Here is an 18,661-nt window from a genome sequence, read left to right on the forward strand (position 1 = left end):
ACAACAGGGAAACAACATTAACAAATTGAGACCCTTGAATAGACAGTGACTCTTAGAAATTTTCTGCGATTGTAATGCTCTTTCTTAGTAACAGCTGACGATGTAAGCCTAATGGGTTTTTCATCTGGTAAAATAAGGAAAGGAAATAACTAGGATCCTATTGGTAAAATAATTGATAATAAGTGAACAAAATCTTGATAGTAATGGAATTAGGATAATTCAAAACACTGAACTGGAGCAGTAACAATCTAGCCTCTTTACGTAGTATCAGGCAGAATTGACCTTAGATCAAATTAGGGAAGTATTGAAAGTGGATAAAGAAAAAAAGTCAGGACAACATATAGATATGGACAAGGAAAGGTTAAGAATAAGGTTATATACTGAAAATAGTGAATGAAGCGGGCAGCCAGTACAAATAATGAAGTACGATAAATGCTTAAGCTATGAAGAGGGATAAGAAAATTGCTGAGAGTTATCAGTGGGAGTACACATGGCTTGAAGAGATTAGAAAATTTAGGGAACATTGATAGAATCTTGTCAGAGAATGCAGTAATATGTTTTCAAGAAACTGGTCTGTGGGTTGGGAAACCTTGACTTTTGATGTTCCTATCCCAATAAAAACTAATGCAAAAATTACATGAGTTGACCGTCAGTGGATTACTGACCCCGGTTTCAGCAAAAATATCATGTGATGTAGAAAAATTGAGAGCAAAATGTGATCAGATGCAAATAACCAAAACAAAGATTTATTAAAACATTGCAAATAGTATGCATCTTATTGTGGCAAATTTGTATGTCAATTTGGCTGAACGGTTGTATTATGAAGATCAATTGAACCTATTCAGGGAGGATTTGAGTGATTACATGAACCTTGCCCTAAATTCTAGAATGCCGTTACTAGAAGATTTGAATGCACAAATTGGTCCACATGAAAAAAGTAGATACAGAGAATGAGTTATTATCTACATATCACATTCTGAATGTGTTTTAGCTTATTGTACATCTTAGAAGATGAATCACAATTGTCGAGATATAATGCAAATTAGTGGGATGATATGTCTGAATGGTCGTTTTCCAACTGACTGCCCAGTAGCACAAACGTTTTCTATAGGTTCACAGTGTTGCCCGGTAGACTATATATTCATTCCAATTTAGTATTTTCTTCTAATTGTTGATTTCCATGTACTCTTGCTAGAGGGCAGTGATTACTGTCCGTTGCAAACAGCGTTACAACTTGATTTAACAGAGGAGAGGAAAAAGATATTTACTAGACAGGTACAATACTCAAGAAAGCTAATAATGAGGATAGCCGAGAGAGTTGAAAAGATTAGCCAATTTCCAAATACAGTGGAAGATTTAGAGCAGGAGTTTGTAGATATAATCAATTGGAATAAAAAACCTTTTTGAATTTATTAAAGGTGTAATGGAATAGTGTAAATGATCAGAAAGGTTGCCTGTGTTAGTAATAGAGGAATTGTAAGAAGGGGTATTTTGATCTATAATGTCAAATTTTAAAGAGTCAGAAAAGGACCCTTCAGGAAAAAAGAGCAAGGAAATAATGTGGTTGAAAATGAACATAGTTTATGTTTTGAGTATCGAGCAGTAATAAAAGAAAAGAGAGCTTTTTTCACTTCAAATTGTAAAGAATCTTTATATGCTATTTGAACTGCAGATGGCAAAAAATGGAAAGTAGTTCAAACTGGGATTGTATGGTCCCAGAGGTATCATAGATAAATATTTGGAAGATGCCTATAATAATAGATATTCTGTGCTGTTTTATGAAAAAAACGAGGTTGATAAAGATCTGTTAGAAAGCTTCACTGGTAAATCCGTAAAAGACATTAATAAAACACTTTTTCTGCCGAAAGCAGCAGGCCCCAATAGTCTTCCAGCCATAATTATGAAGACGAATGTAAACTGGTGGGTTACAGTTTTTCTGGCAGTATTTAATCCACTAATCTTAATAGGATCGGTTACACAAAACTGAAATGGGGCAATTAAAAAAACAATATACAAAAAGGTACTCACTCAGACACTAAGAACTATAGATTAATACGTTTTTCTTTATAAACAAACTTTATTGGTTTTTGACCATCCAGGATGGCAACAAGAGACATATGGCATGCATAGCAAGTGATACGCAAGAAAGGCAGGAATACAATAGTCAATGCAAAGTGAAAACAATCCAGCAATATGGTGTGATACATAGGGAGAACGTCCACCATACCAATTTGTGACAAATTACATAAGCTGGCCCAACCGTTTCCCCCACACCTGCCTGTGCTTCTGGGTGCACCCATGAGCCTCAAAGAACACCCGCTCCTGCAACGCACACCAATCCTCACCACTCCGCCATCCTGCCAGTGTAGGGGTTCTAAAAGATGTTCAGAGTCCAGCTATGTCCCGTTTTGCTACCAGGAGAGCTGTACCTAGGAATGCTCTCTCGGCTGTTGTGCCTCCAGATCCCCCTAATAGCCTGAGGAAAGCCAGTAAGGGAGAGAGGGGGACTTCCCACCCAATCACGTCCGACAGGTCATGAGCCACCCTTGTCCAGTACCGGTGTATCACTGCACAGATCCATACCATGTGATAAAATCTGCTTGATCAACGCCACAGCGGGGACATGCTGAGCTGTGACGATGGACCATGTGATTTAGGGGGGCTGGGGAGAGATACGCTGAGTAAAGGTAGTAGATCTGGATAAGCCATAAACGTGAAGAGGTGGTAATTTCAAGAGGCGCCATCGGGTGTCCCATCAGTCCTCATCCTCCCTAGACCCCATCCATCCCACCCAGCAGGTGCGAAGATGGTACAACAAGCCAGGGGAGTTCAAAATGAGTATGGGGTAGATTTGTGAGATCCCTCCACGGACCATATTTCCCATAAGTAGCCTAGCTTCCAAGGGATTGAATTCTGGGAGAGGGTCCGTCGGCATGGTGTGGGAGTGTAGGGCATGTCGATGTCTGGATCTGGTTCAATAGCTGGCAATCAAGGGTAGGTAGGAAAATAAGGTTGATACAAGAGGGGGTATGGTGAGCCGCTGATGTATGCGTAAACTGCTGGGGGCAAGGGTGCCAGGATCTCCAGGCATCACAGAGTCCCAGAGCGGAGGCCCACTCAGTGAGGCAGCTGGGGTCAGACTGTCCAGAGGCCATGGGGTACCCAGTGCAATCTAGGCCAGGGTTTGGCACTGCTTTGAAGTCACCACCTATTATGGTAAGCCCTTGTAGGAGGCAAGAAAGAAGATGTGGAAGGTCCTTAGGACAAGTGGGTAGGGAGGCGTGCGGCACAGAGACACAAACAAATACAATCACCTGCGCCTCCAATGTGCCCTCCTAGGCTAGGAAACACCCCAAGAACACAGTCACTCGGCATCCAAGATTTAATCCAGCTTTCCATAAAGACCGCCATCTGTTGGGGTCCTGCCTCCGCAATGTTCTTGGAGACACCAACTACTCGGATGTTGTTGCGCCGTGAGAGATTTTGGGTGTCTTCGGTGTGTCTGTGGAGTTCTGATGTGCGGGAAAGCAGTGTTGAGACCTGGAAATTAAGAGTGGAAATGTCATTCTCGGCCGTGGATAGCTGACTCTTCCTCTGCAATCCGGGCAGTGGAATTGCGGAGATGCCACTTCCATCTTAACTTCCCCAACTCTTGCCTCTACAGACGCCTGCGATGTCTGAATGACCTTCAGAATGATGGCCAGGTCACTTGAAGGGGGGTGAAGGCAACAGAGTCAGGGGGGCCTATGGGGTCATGAGTAGGACCAGGGGTGTATTGATCTATCTGCAGCTGCGTGGCAGTGGAGCGGGCGGGTCTTTCCTTGCCCACGGTCGCCGGTCGAACCCCACAGCTCTGGCGTCCCACACTGAAGGAGCTCTTGGGGCCGCACCCCACAAGGTTCCAGCCAGCCCTGAGCTGAGTCCCGGGGCCAAGGTGATGGAGAGAGTCAAGAGGCAGCAGTTAAAGGCCCACTAACGGAGTCTTGTAGGCCCTCAGGACATGCACGCGTGTGGGGGAGACACAACAAGAACATACCTCTAGAGGAGTGTCCCAGGGGAGCTCACAGTACACAAGTGCAAGGTCCAGTTCACCATGACAGGGAAAGTGAGCAGAGGACCCACCCCAGAGAGCACATGCCTCCCCCCACGGCAGGCACAGTCTCAGGAGAGGACATGACAGGGGGCCAGCAGGAGACCTCCCCACAACAGCTACTCCAACAGCACCTTCGCGTGCAACAGCATCAGTTCACAGTGTGCCATACTCAGTCCAGAGACACCAGGGCCCAGGGCACCTCAGCCGATCCGGGGAACAGGTAAGGAGATCTGTTCCTGCTCCACCCTAGTCCCAGCCCTCCAGGCAGCATTGTGTGGAAAGCCTCCCCGTGGACCCTCTCCCTTTAATGAGTGCTCCAGAAGAAAACAGGTGGGCTCTCGTCGCCGGCCCCCCTCCAGCTAGCAAGGATTCAGATAATGGGGAGAGGGTAGGAAGAGGCGGCAAAGACAGTACACTGCTTGTCCCTTGGCTCTCCGGCTCTCCAGCCAGAGTGCCTTGCTGAGGGGGCCCCCTGGAACTTGGGGGGGGGGCCTGTGTTACGCCCTGGCTGGCCTCATGCAATGCGCTACAGGCCCAGGGCAGAGGAGCGGGTCAGAGGAGTAGACGGCCCCACATGGTCTCCGTTCCAGCGGTCACAGAGTCTCGGATGCAGCCTCCAATATGGGGGCGAGGGGTGTTGGTCGGAGGCTGCTCCCAATGCAGCATCAAGGGAGCCTCCTCCCCAGGCACAGACACGAGACGCTCAGTCCACCCTAGAGTGCCGGCGGGGGGCCTCAGTCATCAGTCGAAGTTTTCAGGCCTGAGTATGCCCTGTCGACAGTGGCTGGACTCCACTGCGCCTCCGGGTCCTAAGTCACCGTCCATCCAGTGACCTAGCCGCAGGGTCTGATCTATTTGCCAGCCACGCTGTAGGCCTCATTCACTCACCCCCAGGCCACAGTGCGGGTCCGCAGCGATATCACGGTTTACAGCACACCTAGAAGGGCAGCAATCAGTGGACCAGTAAGTGGAGAAGTTTCGTGAAGTCAGGATGCCAGGCGCTGGCCAGGATCAGTGCCAGATACCAGGGATTCAATGCAGAGCTGTGTTAAAATGTGTCCGCCATATCAGTCATCGTGGCCACGCCAGATTAATACGTTTAATGGACGTGGAGGCCAAAGTTCATGCACAGTCACCCTTTAGCAGCAGAAGGAAGGGACTTAGGAATTCCAATCGATCAAGGCAGAGTCAAGAAATGCTACTCAACAATACACCCTTGCTTCAGTCAATGGTCATAGCTAAGAAGTTGATAGAGATTAAGGCAAATCCTTATTTATGTTATGTCAACTTCCCAGCAGCTTTTGACCTAGAGAATAGAGAGATTCTATGGTATAGTTTAAAAGATATGGGAATACCCAGTGGCCTATTAAATATATTGAAGGAGCTGCATAGGAGTAATTAATTGGGCGACAGTAAAGCTAGATCACAACAGCACCTTATATAGAAGATAGAAATAATAAATGGACTGCAAATAGGTTGTATTTTGGGCCCAACATTATTTGCACTTTGTTTGAGATATCTGCAAACCTTGTCACGAACAGCATAATTTTCTCCTAAGATGGGAAGTCGCTTGACTACTCTACGCAGACAATTTTGTAATAAGGGACATGACATAAATAGGTCTGCAGAGAAAGTTGGATGCCTTCCATTTTTATTATGACTTAAACAAAAAAAGTTAATCTGGAAAAAAAATCAAAGTTAGGAACAATGGGTTAAATTGGTATCTTAGTAAGACAAAGGTTGATGAGGTAAAATCTTACTGATGTTTAGGAACGCAATTTACAGCAAAGTTAAGCTGGAAATCCCATCTTGATATGATGAGGTCAAGTGCGTTGCCAACAATAATGGGGCTGTATGAATTTAGAAAGAATTACGGTGGCCCTGATTTAGTGCCTATGATAACTGCAGTTAAAGCAATGGTTCTGGGATTGAAATTGTGTTCATGAGTGAGATTCAGAATTTGGAAGATTTCGAAAAACAATGCTTGAAAATTGTTTGGAGTTTGATAAAGTGTCTATAGTTCAGGCGATAAAAGTGGCGATAGGACTGACATCTTGGCATTATATTTCAATGAGGTCAACATTACGATGTTGGAATAGATTACTAATATCAGGAGAAGATAAGTTTGCATCTTTTTGTACAAAAGAGGCTCAAAGAACTGAATCCTAGTTGCCAACCGGTGTGCTCGCGGCAGGTACATTCCTTGCATTTCTTGAGCTCCTTGTCCTGAGGGCCCTTCACTAAACATTTGCTGAGTGCCTCATAAACACCGCTTTGTTACGTAACAGCAAAGTAGGAGCATTTACCCATAACCCAACATGCACTAGCACTGCTAGCACTGGATTTGCCATAGTAATTGAAAATGTGCCTAATTTACAAAGGAGTGACTGAATTTGGGGTGACCAGAGAAGCAGCGGGGGCCTTGATTTTGCCACCAATGAAGCCTCTGGAATGGAACTTTGTCCCCCAGATTACAGCTTGAGTGTGGGCAGGGCTAGCCGGACGACACGCTGTAAAAGCGCTCATTTAGCCCCACAGCACGGGAGACCAAGCAGTGGGGGCTTGATTTTGCCTCCAATGAAGCCTCTTGGGTGGGACTTCGTCCCCAGTGTGCAGCTTGTGTGTGAGCGGGGCCAGACGGACAGCATGCTGTAAAAGCGCACATCGAGCCCCACAGCGCGGGACGTGCCCTGGCGAAGACCGGGCCAAGATAGGGCCAGCCTGCACCTGTCCGCAGTTGGACAAATATAGGCTGAGCCTGCCCTCTAACGGCTTCTTTCCTCCTGAAAAAGGTACTCTTTTATTTTTAGGCCGAGCTCGATCGACCTATTGTATCCTCTTCTATGGGCTCGGGAAAACCCACCAATTGCCATTGGCTGTCAACTGTGTCATTTACAAATGCTGCCCTATTATTGGTGCATTTGTTTAAATGTCCCTCCTTTGTGGGCTTATGGAAATCGCAGATACACTGTTTGCATGAGCTGAAGCAGTTTTGGTTGTGGCATCCATTTTTGTTAGCCATGTGATTCTCCCGCCTTCACTGTTGTTTGCCTTTCTATTCTGCTTGAGTCATCAACTGTAGTTAACTCCTTCAGTACTGAGCCAGAGCACTGTATAAGCTCAGAAAGGCCTGTAGCTGCTAGAGCACACCTGTCTTAGAATGTAACTGTCAGGTTATTTCAACTGATGTAAGCAGTTCTATCTCCCCTCCCATTTTGCTAACTAAGTAATGTTTGCCTGCCCATGTTAGTCAATAGCTATTCCTGTGTATGCCTGTACCTCCCCTTTGAGTCTCCATGCTTACTCAGCTGTAAACAAGGTATATAAGACCCTTGGTTTGTGTATTCCTTGGACTACCTCCTACAGTGTCTGAGGGTGCTGTATTGATGTAGTCCCACTCATGAGAGATTAATAAACTTGTTATTTGTTATTCCAGCTTCCGTGCCAATCTCTATTTTGTTGGTCTAAGGACCTGTGAACAGATAAGGGTGAACCCCTACACCAGTAAGCCCCTAAAAAGGCTCATTTTCTACAAAATTGGCGCCCGACTCGTGGGGTTCATCAGAGACGCGGCCATCCGAAGGAGCGGTCTTGACGGAGGACCGGAATCTACTGAGGAGGTACCCTGCACGAGGAGACCCTTTATCTGTGCAGACCGACGTGTTTTTCCGGTTTTCCCGATCTGACCCTCCAGGTGTTGGCCGGTCCCGACTGAGATCCCCTTTGGCGTAATTGACCATTAGGACGACCAAGAGCTTGGCAGGTGGAGGTTGGAGACTTTGGTTTGGTAAGGTCGCTCTTGTTTTGGATTTGCTTGGCCAAGATTCTGGTTTTTGTTTGATTTGTCTATTGTAATAAACAAAGGCAGGTAATGAGGAGATGTTTTGTCTCTAATTTTAATATATTTGGGATAAGTACTATATTTGGGATAAGTACTACTTTAGTTATAATATTATATTTACTATAATATTTTTGGCATGCCTGCTCCTAGCACACTTCGTAGAATGTGTTGCTGTCTTGGAGGTACTAATGTGGATCTAGAAAGTAGTCATCCGGCTCCCCTAGAAGGGACACCTAATAGGTTTATGTATATTAAATATGGTATTTCTTCCATAATGTATAGTACACTATGGAACAAATATACGAAAAAGGATTCTGATCTACGATGGCCAGTAAATGGGTCATTTGATTTTAAGAAGATTCAGTATGTTGAGCAGTGTCTGTCTATGGAACGGGTTTTGGGCTGTTTACTTGTCTTGGTGCAGTCTCTGGACTGCTTTTGAGAGCTCTTTTGTTTGTAAATATGATTTACTATTGGTTTGGTTTGAGTACAGTCTGTGGGCTGTATCTTGTTTCTGTCCCAGTGTTGATTTATGGGTTGATTGTGTGTTTGAGTGTCTATGAGGTTTGTGGACTGACACCGGTGGTAATGCTTGTGAAATACTTGTTTGAGTGAGTAGCGACTGTGCTCTTTGTGTAAGGAAGGCTTGCTTCAGCAAGCTGTGTTGTGTGTTATGAGTGTGTGGCCCCTTCTTGAAAATGTTTGGAATAAGCTCAATTTGGTTTGATGTTATCATTGTGTTCTGCAGATGCCATTGGAAGAATTACACTTTAAATTTAAAAGAATGAACCATATAAAATATGTTAAGAAGCTGCACGCTACTATGGAAAGTAAAGCAGTAACCTAGGGCCCGTTTCACAGAATTAAGACAAAATCCTAAACTTACTACTTTTGGTATTCACAGAATGCACTTACTACTTTTGGTATTCACAGAATGGATTTACAACTACTAACTTTACGTCCGCACTCGGGCCGGAAATTCCGGCCCAGAGGCGGAGCTTCCGGCCCGGAGGTGGAGCTTCTGGCCCGGGGGCGGAGCTTCCAGCCCAGAGGTGGAGATTTCAGCCATGGCTAAATCTCTGCCACTGGCCGGAATCCCCACCTCCGGGCCGGAAGCTCCGCCTCTGGGCCAGGTGCTCCGCCCCAGGGCCGGAAGCTCCGCCTCTGGGCCGGAATTTCCGGCCCGAGTGCGGACGTAAAGTTAGTAGTCGTAAATCCATTCTGTGAATACCAAAAGTAGTAAGTGCATTCTGTGAATACCAAAAGTAGTAAGTTTAGGATTTTGTCTTAAGTTAATTCTGTGAATCGGGCCCAAAGTATAGATGTGTGAACATTCAATTATTATATTGACACAATAGTAAAAAATTAGAATTAAAACTAAATACGAAAAAGTAGGCCTCACAGAGAAAAACAAATTTGTGTGTTTTACACAACTCGAACTTAACAAAATTAAAAATAGATGGCCAACATTTTGTTAGTACTGCCTATCAGTTGTGCAAAATGTTACAGCACTATCCTTAGTTACATCATATTAAATATCAAAAGGCATTCACATTATATGAGTAATTGGTTGCTGCTAAAATGAAAGCGTCCTCCTTTTACCACACTGCAAACGATAGATTTTGACTGGCATGAAATGCATGGTTTTTAATAGAATGAACTGAGCCTCATTCCCAGCACCAGAAAGAGAGCTTTTAACAGCTGCTCAAGCTGTCTGTCTGTAGGAATCTGTCAGAGCAGAGGGAGGTAATGAGCGGTTTATCAACTTTTTTGGGTTTCTGTGAGGACATTATAACACAGCACATTGCTGTCATATTGGAAACAGATAGCATCATAAGGGGCTCTGTGTCATTAATTGTCAGACAGGATTTATCAGTCCTAGAACACAATGCCTTCTCCCCTGAAAAATCTAGAAGCTAACACCTGCCGGTCATAAAACACAGCTAAATAAATGAGGCAGGCCTTACCCAGGCACATGCTACAAATAAACACTGTGGCAACTAGGTTTTAAGTTAGTGCAAAGTGGCATAAAAGCACGTGCATTAAAGACTACTAATTTTGAGAGTTAGAAATATAGCTTCATTATTTGGGATAAAAGAGAAAGGATAAAAGTATTTGTGTTGCTTTCCTAAGAAGCACATCTGTGGATCTGATGGTAAATAATTACTACTTTTTAAAGAGTGAAACAAACTTTCTATGTTTCAGTAAAGCTTCTGTGCTTAGTTTCAAAAGAAGTTTTGTAAGTGTTATAAATAAATGCATTTAAATACAACAGGAAAGGAATGAGGCTTGCTTTTCATATGTAAAAACAACAAAAAGGGTTTGTGATCATTATTCAAAAATGACTACATGAAAAAGAATTATTAAAAGTCATGGCACTAAAATCGTTTTTGCATTATTATGATCTTTATAATGTCTAATAACAATACTGTGAAAATTCAATAATATTTAGCAATGTAGAAAATTACCCTGTGCAAAGTGTGCATTAAGATTTCAATGTCTAAATGGTTAAATATATTGTGCATCAAAATTAAAAAGGTGAATATTAGTTTCTCTAACAATGACAATATTACTGTATCTTAGTGATAAACTTAAAATATGATTTCTGGTACGGCCTAATGGCTGCAGTCTCAAATACAATTAAAAGTTACACAAAAAGATTAGCTCTAGAGACATGTGAATTACATCACACGCCTTAATGCACAATAGTTCTGGGCGCATTATGGCATTCTGAAAACTAACATTTTTAGCCAGTTTTTTAGGTGCTAGAAAGCACAGGGCACAGGAGCAAACGTTACATCCTACCTTTGGAATATCTGCACACAGGCACGGAGCAGTGATGCCCCTCAGTCACGCTTCTCGAAGAGTTACTTTGAATTGTGATGGCCACATGGGAATAACTTTGCTCAGACAAGGGACAACAAGTTTTAGGGTCAGAGGTTGAGTTTTGTATTTAGCAAGGTAGCACAGTTGAAAGCAAAATGCCCACACAGTAGGGTTTATTTTTGGCAGGCTAGCTCTGGCACTTCGACCTTAGTAGACATTCCGAAGGAGTGGAAGCAGCATCCGTGGGCCATGTGTAGCTCCTGACACAGAGAGGGGCAATGAAATAAAGTTTCCATTAATGCGCCATCCTGTTAAACAGCACAATAAGCTAAAGGAATTGGTAGTTGGTCATTGGATTGATGTTTTCTAGTTAGCTCAATGTGCTTGTACAAGCAAATTTTACAAGGTGCTACAATCCAATAGTATTGGACATGGCCTCCTTGATGTGGTTTCCCCAAGTTATTTACCTCCTACAAGTCTGTCTGTGCCCAGCTGCCAAAAGAGGAAAGTATTGTTGACAGGAGGTCACCTGCTTAGGTTACTTACCAAAGGGGGGGTAGGAGACTAGCTCCTGGGCAAATTAGGGGTAAGCAAAATTAAGTCACACACAGTTTTTTTGTTTTTTGTGCTTGGTATATGTATTATTGTGTCCTTTTTTCTTGGTTTATGTGCCTATTATGTGTGCTGTATTGTGAGCTATTCTGCATGGAAAGTACACAGGGCAGCTTGTTGTTGTGTGCTCTCTCTCTCTCTCTCTTTTTTGAACCTGCCTAAGCGGTCTAGGAACGGCCATGAGACAATCGGTTGGGCTCCCTTTAGTCATTCATTTCACAGGATGCTGTGAATATATGTTGGTGATTTTTGTTCCAAATTCCCAGGTGGCAACACCATTATTGTTGATGTTATTACAGCACTACATAAGTCGCAGAGGCACCACAAATCCCTTATTAGTTAGTCTATGTAATCGAGCTGTCAGCCCTTGCCAGAGCTGGTGAATAGGTTTCTCCCCTGAATATGATATTACATGGCCCAGATTGTGAAAAGTATGATGCATATGGTTCACAATGCTAGGAAAAATGCCCATATGCCATCAGCACACAATTTTTAAGAACAAAATGTTCTTTTGCTTGTTTTCTTGTCTACCACAAACAAGTTCCGCTGGAAAATTCATGTACCTACTAGGTTATGCTTAATTTATCAGTTACTCATGTAATATGGATCTCTGTTACATTCACGGTTTTAGAGTTTCCCGCTACACCTATGAGAGCATGGTCATAAGAGCAAAACATGGTTGTTCTTCTGCAAGGAAAATAATTTTAGAGGTGTCTGCAGTTTTGCACACTAGTGAAGGTTCACAAAGTCGAAGCTGTATTGTGACTTTTATGACTTGTAAGTCCAAGTTTGTTGAAAAAATAGTTGTTTTAAAATTCCTTTTTCTTTGAGGTTCTTCAGAAGAATAATATAGGGGCATTTCTGAAATTGAATATCCTCTTTTGATTGATTATTTGTATGTTGTGTCTAAAGATTTCTGTTCTGTTCACTAACAGATATCTGCTGCCTTACAACCATTGCCAGAGGGGCCCGGACATCAGATCCAACCTGGGTATTCAGCGCAAGCCCAGCTTGGAGCTGAGGTGAAGGAAACCCGCACAGGTGGTGCTGGCAACTATAACAGCGTTGAAGGTGGAAGGCTGGAAGAAACGTGTACCCCTACCACGGTCGGATAATTCTCGGGCGAAAGACGGGGTCACAAATCAGGACGGACAGATGATTCCTTGCTTTGTTCCTTTTTACCTAATGACCAGCTGAGAGAGGCACAGATCGACAAGAACGGCAAGGAGGCTTTGCTTTAGGTGACCCCTCTGAAACAAGAGTTGCTTCCAATACTCCAGTTTCTATGCATCAGGCCTCTGAGTCCCGGTCCCCAAGTGAATGCAAGTCTGCACCTCTGTTTATTGATCAGGAGGTGTCCAGACGTGATAGGTACAATCTGCGGCCCGACGAAAGGACAGTGCGCCAGCAGAGCAATACAGGAGTTAGGGAAGGACTTGAGTTCAGGGTACAGGTGCTGTGACTCTGGTGCCTGTTAGATTAGAATGAAGAATACTGGTGCACTGCCTGAGACACTGGACAGGATCGTTGAGGGTATTTGCTCTGGAGGGTGATTGCCCTATCCTGAAAGAAATACTTTTTCCCTTAGCCTGGGCTGTGATTGTTTTTCTGGGTTGCAAGTTGTGCAGCTCCACCGTGGGAGAAGTGAACACTTGATGAGCGATAAGAGCCTGCCTGTGAGGCTCAGACGGACACAGGGAGAAAACTTCCCTCTGGCTGGTAGCACAGTGGCTTCAATTCCTCAAGTACTTTTAGCAATGTACCCCTTTGGTCATCCCATTTTTGAGGAGGAGCAGCCCTTTGTGACTCCTCGTCCTAATTCCCATGGCCCCGTTTGGTCCTTCAAGAATAATATTTTGTGTACTTCTCCGCCCTCCTCCTGAACATATCATTGGTACTCTAGCCCTCATAAAGAAGAACACCAGAAGGTCTATCAAGATAATGTTTTTATTTAGACATTGCATCAGACATGTGCTGTTGGCTATTTTAAAACTACATAAGATAGCCACTGAAATACATCAGAGCCCTGGAACTTGGAACTGGACTGGGTGGTTTTAGGATTTGCTTTCTGCTTGGGGTTGGAAAATATAGACAGTTTTGTTTGTGATAATAGCCATTATTTTCTCCTGCTCTCTATGTGTTCATTACAGCCCGATGCTATGTTCCCTTTGTGCTTCTACTTGTACCTCATGTATATCAGCTAAACAAAATGCCAAGAATGCAAATGCCCAACTAGTAATAGACCAGGAGATCAATAACCTGATGAGAATGGATGTGCAAGATATTTTCCATGTTTCTTCTACTGCATAGCGATGTCTTCAGCCAATGCTAAAAGGGCCATCTGTGGAAATCGCAGATAATCTGTTAGCATGAGCTGAAGCCATTTTGGTTGTGGCATCCATTTTTGTTAGCCATGTGATTCTCCCGCCTTCACTGTTGCTTGCCTTTCTATTCTGCTTGAGTCATCAACTGTAGTTAACTCCTTCACTACTGAGCCAGAGCACTGAATAAGCTCAGAAAGGCCTGTAGCTGCTAGAATGCACCTGTCTTAGAATGTAACTGTCAGGCTGTTTCAATTGATGTAAGCAGTTCTATCTCCCCTCCCATTTTGCTGACTAAGTAATATTTGCCTGCCCATGTTAGTCAATAGCTATTTCTGTGTATGTCTGTACCTCCCCTTTGAGTCTCCATGCTTACTCAGCTGTAAACAGGGTATATAAGACCCTTGGTTTCTGTATTCCTTGGACTACCTCCTACAGTGCCTGAGGGTGCTGTATTGATGTAGTCCCACTCATGAAAGATTAATAAACTTGTTATCTGGTATTCCAGCTTCCATGCCAATCTCTATTTTTTTGGTCTAAGGACCTGTGAACAGATAAGGGTAAACCTCTGCACCAGTGAGCCCCTAAAAAGGCTAATTTTCCACAGGCTGAGCTCTCTCGCTGGCGATTTCACGCCGAGAATGTTTTGCTAGGCCATCAAACTGTTCAGTGTGTGATAGCCCCATCTCCTGTACGCGCATTGCAGCCTAACACTGCTTGGTTCCCTCCCACCTTCCTGCTCCCAGCTGCACTGCCACTGGGCTTCGTAAGCGTTCCTACCCGCGTGTTATTTTTAGTCTGCCTTGCAGTGCGAATCAATCATGTTTTCTTTAGTTATTTGCTGTGTGCTTAATGTTTCCCACATGGACTTGTTTTATTTATCGGTGCTCTGCCAGTGAGCCTTCCTCTTTCCCAGCGTGCGCAGTGCTTCATCTGACCCCTGCAGCACTCAGCAGACGTCAGCATGTCTGATATTAATTGCTGTTGCAACATTACCTCTGCACACGCCTTACTATCAGCGCGCGCGATGGCCTCTCCTCCTGTCTGTTCGTATGTTTAACATTTTTTATACATATAACACACAAATTTACAGAGCAGGTAGTATCGCGCACCACTCCGGCCGTGTATTCCAATGTCCAGTCCTACAATCAGGCTTTTGCTCTGACCTGTCCTCTCTCTGTCTCAAAGTACCCGAGTGAACAAGATGCTTGTATAGCGCCACAACACGCTCGTTGTCCGAAGAGCTGGAGTCAAGAAGTTGGTGTCGGCTCAGAGGGCAGGCTCAGCCACTTGCTCAACTGCTATAAAGTGCCTTTTCCCAGAATCTCCGTGTCTCTTCAAGTTATATTATTGTTTTTATTTTTCACAAATAAATCAATAATAGCATTTCATGTACTTTCACACATGGTGTTGAAAGCAGATATGAAAATTCAGCTTCTCGACAACAACGCGCATAACGTGTAGACATGAGCGAACCACTTAATCTCCCTGTGCCTACCTAAAATGAATGAGTCCTTTACTAGTGCTCAAGCGCCAGTGTTGATGATTAGGTGCCGGAGCACTGGAGACCACAGTTCAAATTAAGCAGTGTAGCGCCCCCCCATGTTAAAAACTGGTACGGGAGAAAATGGTTCCTGTGTGGCTAAGTGGAGCAAAAGACTAGAAGATAACAAGATTCTTTTGCTCATTTGTGTCGCGCGTTCCCCGCTGAATAGTCAACTTGGGAAACAGAGAGCAGGAGCGTGGGCGTCATTAGAGTAGCAGTGGGTACAGTGACACTGGGGCCCATGGATGTGGGACACCCTGCTCTCCTTCCTTTAATAGATGTAACAGTTAGCACACCAGCTTTCCCCCGCTGGCGCGCGTTCCCCGATCCCCGCCCCTGCGCTCACGCTGGCCGGCTTGAGCGTGTGTATAAATAAAGTAGGAGGAGCTGCGCCGCCAGTCCGCGAGTACCTCACACTGTGTGACGTGTATTCCTGCAGCGCTCTGTGAGGCCCACTAGCACGCATCACACCGCGGGAGGAAGCCCCCCTGCTACATAACACTGGCGACGGAGGATGGGATAGAACACACCTGTTTTCTACCCTGTGCAGTGTGTGAAACCGGCAGTTTCACCCCTTTGTAACCACGAGGCCCCTCCTGGGTACAGCAGGCCCACCACATGTGCTCCCTGAGTTGGCCTCAAGCCCAGAAAACATCATCTCCTGGAGGCACCTGCGTCCCCGCAGCCATTCCCGGCCGCCTCATCCACCCACTGGGCTGCTGTCGACACATCAGAAGGGGTGAGTCATGCATGCCCCAAGGAGAGCCACAAAGACGCACCGGTGACCTATACCAGCCCGGTGAGTGCCACGTGCCTGAGCACACGTGTGCCCACACGAAATCCAGTGCCACTGCACCATCTCCTGTGCCCGCAGGCCGTACACAAGCTGCACACCGGCGCCCACGTTCAGCACCATGGGAGATCAAGATGACGCCGGCCAGGCCCCTGTGGCAGCGACCCCACATCATCCCCCCCTCGGGTGTCCTGCCTTCCTTCAGTGAGTCGGCAGACCCCTCCACGGCTGCACCAAGATGGCAAACGTGGCTTGGCCGCCTGGAGAACTACTTCATCGCCACGCGGGAAAAGGATGGGGCAGTAAAACGCTCGCTTCTACTACATTATGCGGGGGAACAGATCTACCTCTTATTAAAGCATCTACCGAACACAGGCCCCCCCGAAGATTATGCTGCAGCAGTCACTGCCCTCAATGCCCATTTTGATCCACAAATGAACCCGGACATCGAACATTTCAAGCTAAGGCAAGCCAAGCAAAGAGAGGGTGAGTCAGTAGATGCTTTTCACGCACCGCTCAGGAAGTTAGCCGCCACTCACCTCAGGGGTGACCGGGCCGCAGAAGAAATAAGAGCCCAGCTGATCTTTGTGATAGGCAGCAGGGTCCTACGTGGCCTCATACTCAGGCAACCGAATATACTGATGAATGATATCCTGGTACCAGCACGGTCTCACAACCTGTAAGCAGCACGGGCAGAAATGGACATGGCATTGATGCGTGGGGCAGAAAAGAGCGTCACGGTCAAGTCGGAAAGAATGGGTGCAGTCAGGACAAGAGACAAGGCCCACAGACCATGGGATCACCAGCCCAAAGGAATCGCTGCGGATACTGTGGGTATGAGAAACATCCCTCACAGTGCCCTGTACAAGGGAAGACCTGCACCAACTGTGGCATCGTAAACCACTTTGCATCTGTGTTCAGGAGAAAGACACAGCGCAAGGAAGGAAACCGGCCCAAGCCGATAAGAAGGATGGTCCGTCAACTGTCGCAAGTCTCACTAACGTCACAACCCAAGAGCAAGAAAAGGGAACAGACAGCCTATCAAGGAGACGAATCTACATCAGAAGACGAAGGAGAAACATATCTAGTCTCGTTGACCAGAGTCCTGAAGAGTAGGAGGTGACCCCAACCTTGCTGCACGATTCAGATCCCAGTGTCTGACGTCAACGTGGTGATTGACACCGGCGCATCAGTGAATGTAATGGGAATTCAGCAGTACAACAAACTGAGACCCAAGCCGGAACTCAGACCGTCGAATGCCCAGATCTTTGCATACGGCAGCGACTCGCCATTGTCGCTCAAAGGAAAGATGACCGTGCCTGTAAGGTCAGGGGCATCGAAATTACCATCGACATCAACGTAATCAACCAGGAGATAGACACGCTGCTCAGCAGCCATGCAGCCGAGGACTTGGGCCTGGTGATGTTTGTCCAGGAGGATACAGATGGACCAGACGGAAGAGTTGCTGAGTCAATTCAAAGACCTGTTTAAGTGGCTAGGCAAAATAAAGGGAGCCCCCACTAAATTACACATAGACCTGACGGTCCCACCAAAGGCCCTAAGATACTGGAGGATCCCCTTTCACCTCCGACTGCTGGTGGAAGAAGAACTACAGAAGCTTGAAGACCAAGGGGTCATTGGGAAAGTGTCAGGGCCCACGCCATGGGTGTCACCCATGGTAATCGCGGAAAAGCCCCGACAACCAGGGAAGATCAGTCTTTGCATAGGCATGCGCCTCCCAAACAAGGCCATTCACATAACACCAACCATGGATGACATTGTGGCCGATCTAAATGGCTCCAGGGGGTTCTCGAAGCTGGACCTGAACTCCTTCTATCACCAACTAACACTCGCCAAGGATAGCCGGTACATCACCACGTTCAGCACTCACCTAGGCCTCCGGAGGTATAAGAGGCTGAATTTCGGCATATCATCTGCTGCTAAAATATTCCAAAACGCTGTCAAAGAAATCCTGGTCGGGCTCCCCGGGGTCTTAAACGTGAGTGATGATATCCTCATCCACTCAGAGACATTACCAGCACGTGAGGGCTACGCTGACACGACCTTTAGAACGCGGAGTTGCCTCACACAAGGAGAAGTGCTTGTTTTTCCAACAAACCATTGAGTTCTTCTGATACACATTCACTCAAGAAGGCATACAGGTTGACCCATGGAAATCCCAAGATATCAAGACAGCAGCTGCACCGCTCCCCGTAGCAGAGGTCTGCAGCTTTCTGGGAATGGCCACATACTGTGGCCGGTTCATTCCAGACCTCACCACACTTGCGGAACCTCTCCGGAACCTCACCCGGGCAGGCGCCATGTGGCAATGGGGTCCAGCCGAAGAGACGGCGTTCCAGGCCGTCAAGAAAGCCCTCTCCGACCACACCACACTGGTGTGCTTCGACCCTGCCAAGAAAACTGAAATACTTGTAGACGCCAGCCCTGTGGATCTAGGGGCCGTCCTTACACAAGAGCAAGAACCCGGGAGATGGGCTGCCTTAGCGTATGCCAGCAAAGCGCTATCGCCAACAGAAAAACAATACTTGCAAATTGAAAGAGAAGCGCTAGCGATCCGCTGGGGCTGCAGACATTTTCACCTGTACATATGCAGACACCCGTTCACCGT

At 45.9% G+C, this 18,661-nt stretch overlaps 1 protein-coding gene across 1 annotated transcript in view; it reads left to right on the top strand.

Moving 5' to 3' along the window:
* HSF5 (heat shock transcription factor 5) overlaps positions 1-18,661 on the top strand; it is a 1,208,320-nt gene that overhangs the window by 377,513 nt on the left and 812,146 nt on the right. The gene's annotated exons all lie outside the window — the stretch shown is intronic.

Source organism: Triturus cristatus, chromosome 3_2 (genome assembly GCF_964204655.1).
Source record: "Triturus cristatus chromosome 3_2, aTriCri1.1, whole genome shotgun sequence".
NCBI classification, from domain to species: domain Eukaryota; kingdom Metazoa; phylum Chordata; class Amphibia; order Caudata; family Salamandridae; genus Triturus; species Triturus cristatus.